We start from the raw sequence: 8,657 nt of genomic DNA on the forward strand, positions 1-8,657 counted from the left end.
TATGTTGGTTTGCAAAACTACTGTGAAGAGTTTCCACTATTTTCTCCATGCCTAGCACTATTGCTGTTCCTCATTGGGCAGTGGTGCTGGACCTTGTTTTCTGCCCTTTTCGATGTTCAGTGCTGTAAACAAAAGTACTGCTTTAAGTTTTCCTACATTGGTCCATCAAAAAATGGCTATTCATTCTGCGTTTTATTGGTTGCATGGGTAGACCCTGAGAAAGCACATATATGCTGGAGGTTTAGGTCAGTGGTGCTAGGAGGTAGCTGTATTTCTGATAATTTGTAGATGGCTGTATTTCTTTTTTAACATGACCATATACCAGTAATTTATTTTATTTTTTTTAAATATGGACTATAGTTGGTCAGTAGTTTAAGGGTCTATTCACACCAGCTGCTGTGTTAAAGCAGTGGAATCACTGCAGTGGTGATGTGGTGCATTGCACTGTTCATTATTTTTTTTTAATTTTTTAACAAACTTTATTGAAATGTCGCACATCAGCTGCTGCATTGTACAAGGCAGTGGAGGGACTCGCACTGCGTTGGAAAAAAACAGAACGGCCTGCCGTAATTTTATTTTATTTTTTTCTTCAGCATACACCACTACAAATGGGTAGTTTGAACTGGCAGGTAGGAGGCAAGGCATTTTACTTTGTCTTGCAGTGGCACTGCGCTGGAATATCTGCCCAACACAGTCCTACTACACTTGGTGTGAATTGACCCTAAAAGAATGTTAATGATGTTTTTACCAGTAACTGAAACTTAATTGGAAAAAAGGTTCAAAATGCATGTTTTTGTATTGGCTCTTGAAACCATGTAACTGACATGCTTACACAGTAGCTGACAAATGCTTTGAATCGGATGATGCAGAGGTCAACTTCCATACCTCTAGGTGAATTTATGTCAGCAGGTGATCTATAACTTATACCTTTTATCTGAAGATTATTTTAGGTTTAAAAAGCAGCACATTAACAAATCCATTTTTTTTTCGTAGGAATGTATGTCGCCCCTTACCCGTTACGTTTGGGTAATAGGACTGTTAGAACATTGATTGGGCTATATGGTAGGAAGCAAACCTTTTTTGTTTTTTTAGTATATTTTGTTTACTTTGCAAAGTGAATATTCACTTAGCATAGTAAATGAGGAAGCTCTGCTGACTTGTACCATCCAATCATGTGCAAGAAAACCTCTTCTTTTTTTTTTTTTTTTTTTTTTTTTTTTTTTGTTTCTATTTACCTTGCACATTGTTTGGTACTTTTTGCAAAGTGAATTTTCACTTGGTGAATAGGGTGAAGTAAAAAACCTGTTTCATCTCACAGAATAACATTAATTCTCCATACTGTTAGGTGTAGAAGTCTGTCCACTGGCTGGCTCTAAGATGAAATAAAGGCTAAAATACGTCTGGTAAACATAATGTTGCCACCCTCCTCATACTGTTTATAGATCCGTGTAAATCCTTCTTTTTTTCTTTTTTTTTTTTTGTAAGCTGTGACTTACCTGTTAGTAAGCACATTGGCAGAGCTGTGACATAATCCCCTGGCTCCCCATTGTTGGTGCTCCCTCTATCTGCTGCACTGACACGGGAGCCAGAGCTTACAGATCACGCAGCCTCACTGAAGCAGATTTAAAAAAAAAAAAAAAAAAACGCTAAACTTTTACAACATTAGGCAGTATGGGTGTAGAGAGGGGGGCGAAACGTTTTAAGCTAAATTGTATTAGTTTACTTTTATTTGTTCTTTTTCATTGGAATGTACATTTGTAGATACAACTTGAAGCCTAGCTCCTCTCCAATTTTTTTTTTTTTTTTTTCCTTTTAAGTTAGTACAAGAGTAAGAATTTGTTCTATTCCGTATTCCTATTCTAATTTGAAACTTGTCCTCTCAAAATGGATTGAGGGGAAATTTCCCCAGTGGGGACACAGACAAAAATGAAACAATGGAGGAATCTTCACAATGGGTAACAGCTGTAGAGAATTGGCAGGGATTCTAACCTTCACCCATTTTAAAGCACAATTTGGGCTGGCATTTTACTTCCAGGTGAGAGAGACTAATATTTAAATGTGACTTCTCTCCTAGAAAATAACATAAATGTGGCTTGATAAAAAACATTGGTTTGAAGAATATTAGGTATCTAACCTGATGTATATCTTTTTAATAAATATTATTTTACTTACCCTAATTCTGCAAAGGTTGGGACGCTGTGTACAATCTACTTAAACAGAATGCCATGATTTGCAAATCTCATAAACCCATATTTTATTCACAATAGAAAACATATCAAATGTATAAACTGAGAAAATTTACCATTTTAAAATTAAAATAAGGTAATTTTTAAGTTCTTGGCATTGGCAGCAACATGTCTCAAAAAGGTTGTGACAGGGACAGTCTACCACAGTGTAGCATCCCCTCTTCTTTTAACACTGTAAACACTTGAGAAGTGAGGAAGACCAGTTTATTGAACTTTGGGAGAGGGATGTTGTGCCATTCTGGCCTGATGCAGGATTCTATCTTCTCAACAGTCCTGGGTCGTCTTTGTCAAACCTTTTGTTTTTAAGATGCGCCCATTATTTTCATTTGGTGAAAGGTCTGGACTGCAGGCAGGTCAGTTGAGCACCCAGTCGCTTCTACTAGAAAGCCACGCTGTTGTCATAGATGCAGTATGCAGTTTAGCATTGTCCTCCTGAACTATGCAAAGCCTTTCCTAAAAATTCATTGATTGGTGCATTGATCGTGCCTTTCCAGATGTGCAAGATGCCCATTCCATATGCTCTAATGCACCCTCATACTATCAGGGATGCAGGCTTTTGAACTGAGCACCTGCATTCTATTTAGTTCAGAGGATGTAGGCCTATGGTTTCCTAAAAGAATGTCAAATTTGTCTGGCCACTCTGAAACAGACCGTTTTAAATGAGCTTTGGCCCAGAGAAGACAACGGCATTTCTGGATTCTCTTCAGATATGGCTTCCTCCTTGCATGTTAGAAAGAACTTGCATTTTTGGGTGTCCTGCTGAACTGTGTTGACAGTTTTTATTTATTTTTTCTTCTTAAAAGGTACTGTGAATAAAATTATTGGTTTATGAGATTTTCAGATTATTGCATTCTATTTGTAATGTAGATTTTCCAGAGACCCAACTTTTTTGGAATTGGGGTTGTATATCAAAAGGCGTTCTTTTGGATAGACTTATTGGACTATTCTTAACCATTACATTAATAATGCACATTAGGATTAAAAAAAGAAAGGATGCCTTTTGAAGAAATCCTTTCATGGCAGGTCAGAAATTAAGCTCATTTTCCAAACAGCCCTTGTCTGATCGTTGGAGACATAAAGGGAGCAGCAGAAGTTTTTTAAATACACTGGAAGCCCACAGCTAAGCTGCAGGTCTGCTTAGTTCTGCCACTGATGTGCAGGTATATACTGGGCTCTGTAGCATTGGAAATTCCGTTTGGGTGCTGGTAAAACAGGATTAGCTTAATAAATATCTGCTAGCTATTTTAGCACCAAAGAAAACCAGAACTAAAAAATGTATATGCTGCAGTTGCTGATTTGAATATGATTGTAACCTGACAGTCTCTTCCTAATTTACCTTTTAGTCGCTTATCTGGATTAAGTATGCAGCTATAGAAGTCAGACCACCCTATCTAGCGTGGTGTTGGTGTTATGGGTCAATGAGACAGCCAGACCACCTGTATTTGTATTGGCAATGCAAGTCTCAGTACAGCATTACTTGAGTGTTACCATTACTATATTGAGATATATTAAAACAGTGTGTGTATGTATGACAGTGAAATACTTTTTATTTACTGACCAATCTTTGAAAACATTTAAGATGTATGACTCTCTATAATGAGTGCATAGATCAGGAGTTCTGACTCTCAAATGAGCTATTTTAAAGAATTGGGAGTAATGGATAAGGAGGGTTCTTTATAAATCATCGTTTAAAGATGTATACAAACCTAGGTCCTCATATTGCATCTCGGTAACATCCATCTAAAATTATCAAGAACTTTATTTCAATTCCCTTCTACATTTTGACTATTTTTCACTGAATGTGAAACAGACGTTGTTTGTTTTTTTTTTTTTTTAAATGAACTTGTATTCCAAAACATAGTGCCTATGTTCACTGACATTGGTATTTTTAAAAAACAATATTGCCACAAGGTGAAAAAAATCCGTGCTGTGGTTACTGAGCAGTGTGGTTGGACATCTTATGCTACTCTAACCCATTTGTCTGACCACACTGCTAACAAGGCGGTGAATACATAATTGGGTCTGATTGGCAGCACTGGTCTTTGGCAACAGCACTAGCACACTGTAGATCAGCATTGTCAATCAGTACCGCAGGTGGAGGGGTTAGCTTGTATGTCATGCAAACGCCCACAAAAGAGAGGTAGATCATGCATGCAGCCCTGCCAGCACTAACATATCCTCTATTGTGATTGCAGTGACAAGGCACTGTGAATGTAGTTTTCAGCACCATTATAGAGGTGTGTGGAGTTGCTGAGAAGTGCCCTATGTTTACTAGTTGCTAGTGATACAGAGATGCTGTGCATAAAGTCCCCCCCCCCCCCCCCCCCCATACCTATTACTTTTTACTCGAAGGGCCCTTTCACACGGGCGTTCCTCATGTCCACAAATCATCCTTTTTTTGCGGATGATATACGGACATAATGTATGTCAATGGCACTGCGGATGTCAGCGGATGACCATCCGCTGACATCCGATTTTCATCCTTTCAGTTCTGTTCCGTTTTTTTGGAACAAAACGGAACCCTATTTTTCTTCCGTTTTAAAAACGGAACGGATGCAAAATCGGATGTCAGCGGTGTCATCCGCAATGCCCATGGACATACATTATGTCTGTCTATCATCCGCAAACGGATGGGATGATATGCGGACATGCGGAGCGCATGACACAAGTGTCATCCGCTCTGTGAAAAAAAAAAAGTGCCGGAGCGGATCGCAATGCGGTCTGCTCCGTGTGAAAGAGCCCTTATTCCTAAGCTCTTCTTTAAGCGCAGCATGTCAGAAGTAGAGAGCATGGCAGATGGTGAGGATGCTGAGAGGATAAAGTACTTACTCTGGTAGTTAGTTCTGCAGCCTTTATTTGTGGTTCTATAAGGAAGGTCAAATGTATTTATTTGCCAGTACACCACTATAAAAATCTTTATTGCAGAATGATCACATCACAAGGGATATAGTGCAATGTTTTGGAGCCTCACAAGACCCCTTCGTCAGGCATGTGATGTGATCGTTCTGCAATAAAAATTTTGGATGCTTTTAGATGATCAGTGGTGTGTGTTGGCAAATCTATACAGTTGGGCAAAAAAGTATTTAGTCAGCCACCAATTGTGCAAGTTCTCTCACTTAAAAAGATGAGAGGCCTGTACTTTTCATCATAGGTACACTTCAACTATGTGAGACCGAATGGGGGGGGGAAAGAATCCAGGAAATCAGATTGTAGGATTTCTAATGAATTAATTGGTAAATTCCTCAGTAAAATAAGTATTTGGTCACCTACAAACAAGCAAGATTTCTTGCTCTCACAGACCTGTAACTTTTTTTTAAGCGGCTCCTCTGTCCTCCACTCGTTACCTGTATTAATGGCACCTGTTTGGAGTGTGACTGTTTGAGGTTGTGGACAGGTGTCTTTTTATACTGATAAGTTCAAACTCCACTATGGCAAGACCAAAGAGCTGTCGGACACCAGAAACAAAATTGTAGACCCGCACCAAGCTGGGAAGACTGAATATGCAATAGGCAAGCAGCTTGGTGTGAAGAAATCAACTGTGTGAGCAATTATTAGAAAATGGAAGGCCTACAAGAACACTGATCTCCCTCGATCTGGGGCTCCACGCAAGATCCCACACCGTTGGGTCAAAATGATCACAAGAACAGTGAGCAAAAATCCCAGAACCACATGGGGGGGACCCTAGTGAATGACCTGCAGAGAGCTGGGACCAAAGTAACAAAGGCTACCATCTGTAACAAAATAAAGAGGGTGCGCTGATGTGAAAAAAATAAAGCTGCAACCAAAGATCCAAATACCTGATTTGGAATTATGAGAATGAAAAAATATAGTCTGGTGCGCTAAAGAGGAATAGCTAAAAATCACATATGCCTTATATCTATAATAAAACCACAAATGAATAAAACAATCTATACTAATCCTGTGTCCCACAAATGATACAAACTGTGACAAAATTATAATGTAATAACCCCTAATGGGGAGTGAAAGCTTAACAAATTGTTTAGTGTCCAAATATAATGTCCAACACATTGATCATGTGTAAAACAAAAACCCTTAAATAGTGAAATAGTGATATGAATCCAACTGGTGAATATAAATCCAACTGTGAATATCCAAACATATAGATATGCCAAGTATTGTGTAGTGGGTCCCACCACCTTCAGGACTGGCTCCTTACCAAACAGGTTAGGATACTAAGCAGTGAACTCCCCCCAAGAGTATTACCTCCCCGTGCTGTAGAAGTTATCCCTCACTCCTTCTCACCTCGTGGAAGAGACAAACTGACTGGCCCCTTACCAGATAGATGTTGTAATGGAGCATGTATCCATCCCTTTAAAGAAACTTCCTTCCAACAGCCCCGGTGAATGTAAACCTTGGGTTTCTTAGTGGTTCCACCACCTTCACCTTTTTTTTTTTTTTCTCATTTTGTCTCTCATAGTTGAAGTATACCTATAATGAAAATTACAGGCTTCTCTCATCTTTTTAAGAGGGAGAACTTGCACAATTGGTGGCTGTGTGTTTTTGATCTGTGATGTTTTCAGTTCCACCTCGTTGCCTCGGCACCCAAATTTTCTAAGCCCTACTCGATAAACGTGTGACGATGTAAGATGGGCTGAGGGAGTTGCCTGTATCTAAGGTCAATGTCAAGTGAAGAGGGGGCCTAGAGTGGATTATAATTTTACAGTATTCTTAGGAGGTCAGCAATTGCAGATCTGTTACTACTTTTAGTTAAGGTTTACTTAGTTTAATAATTTGCAGACACTTTAGCATCCAGTCACAGATAAACTTCCATCAGTCATGCTAGTGCAAAGCGCTACTATTTGGTTGCTGTGGATAATGGAAAATCACATATATATAAAATCATTTTTTTTTCCAAGTTTATTGAATACATCAAAGCGACCAAGAAAGCATGCCAGTTTAGTGCCAATTCAGGGGAAAAAAACTCCCATGTGTGCTTCACCTCAAGGCAGCGAATACTAGCTGTAGAAAAAAATGTCAGAACATCTGGCAAATAACATTTTTTTTTCTCTAACTTTTTATAGCTGTATCAGCCTTCTGTGGAAACCATGTTGTGTGTCTGGTAAAAATCAATTTCAGATGACTAGTTCACCAATCCCACTGCCACAATGTACACTGGTACATTTGTCATCAGCTGCGTTTGGAATCTATTATTTTGTCACTATAGCTATCCTAAAAACGAACCAATAATTGCATTTAATACGCGTAGTAGGAAATCGTATAACATAGACACTTTTGCTCTTCACGGCAATACTCCTTTCAATTTAAACCTGCGTACCTCTTAATGTTTCACATGTACCTACCAGAACAATTTGTTCCCTAGGGAAACTAGTGATAAACTTGTGTAAATTATTTTACACACTAATTTATTTTTTGTAACCAGAAATCTACCTAAACCCGCCAAAATCTCCCCCTGCTTGCTGCTGCTGGAAAAGCAAAACCCTGTTGGTTCTATATCTGAAACCAATAGCTCTTCATGGCAGGTTCAGCTGGGCAGCAGCAAGGTGAACTGGCATAATTGGTTTAGGGCTGCATTTAACAGTATGAGTATAAGACATTACATTATTTGTAGAAGTGATGGTGAGTAATTTCAGTGAGTTTTCAAGTCTGCTGTGATGTTGGTTACATTCATTGTATTATTCCAAGGTTTCTTGAGAGCATATTACACTACATATACCTGGTCCTGAAAAAAAAATCCATGAGCTTGAACTTTGATGAAAAAAATTCAGAGCCCAACACAAGGATTAAAAAAACACCTTATTCGGTTTTTCTCCTTTTTTTTTTTCCAAGCCAGCCAAGGTGTTTAGCATGGAGCCTCCAACCATTCCCTCCAACACACCCACATGTTAAATGCTCATTAACTCTGGGGGGATAGAGATTGGGGTATTGCTTACTGTATTCCAGCACTCTTTCATTTTCCCCAACAATCCATTCTTTGGGTGGCAGCATTACAAACAAAGGCAGGATTACTTTTCCTGCATTGTACAAGAGGAGTAATGTGTGTGCCCATCGCCAGGAACACCTTAACAAGGGAGCTTTGGAGGGACAATCGCACAGATGGAGGTAGCCTGCAAGAGTGACTAATAGGGCATTACCCCTAGATGTGATGAAAAGCAAACTGTACAGCATGCTTTTACAAAGTATGGTAAGATGTAAGCCTTCTTAAAGCCTCTAAAGCAGGGGTCTTCAAACTATGGCCCTCCAGTTGTTCAGAAACAACCATTCCCATTATGCTAGTCATGTCTGTGAATGTCAGAGTTTTACAATGCCTCATGGGATGTGTAGTTCCGCAACAGCTGGAGGGCCGTAGTTTGAGGATCCCTTCTTTAAAGCATCCTTCAGGTTAGGTTTGGTGATTTCTTAGACCGATCTCAATGATAATGCTGGCTGACA

Source organism: Pelophylax lessonae (assembly GCF_965119305.1).
Source record: "Pelophylax lessonae genome assembly, chromosome: 1".
Classification (NCBI taxonomy): Eukaryota; Metazoa; Chordata; class Amphibia; order Anura; family Ranidae; genus Pelophylax; species Pelophylax lessonae.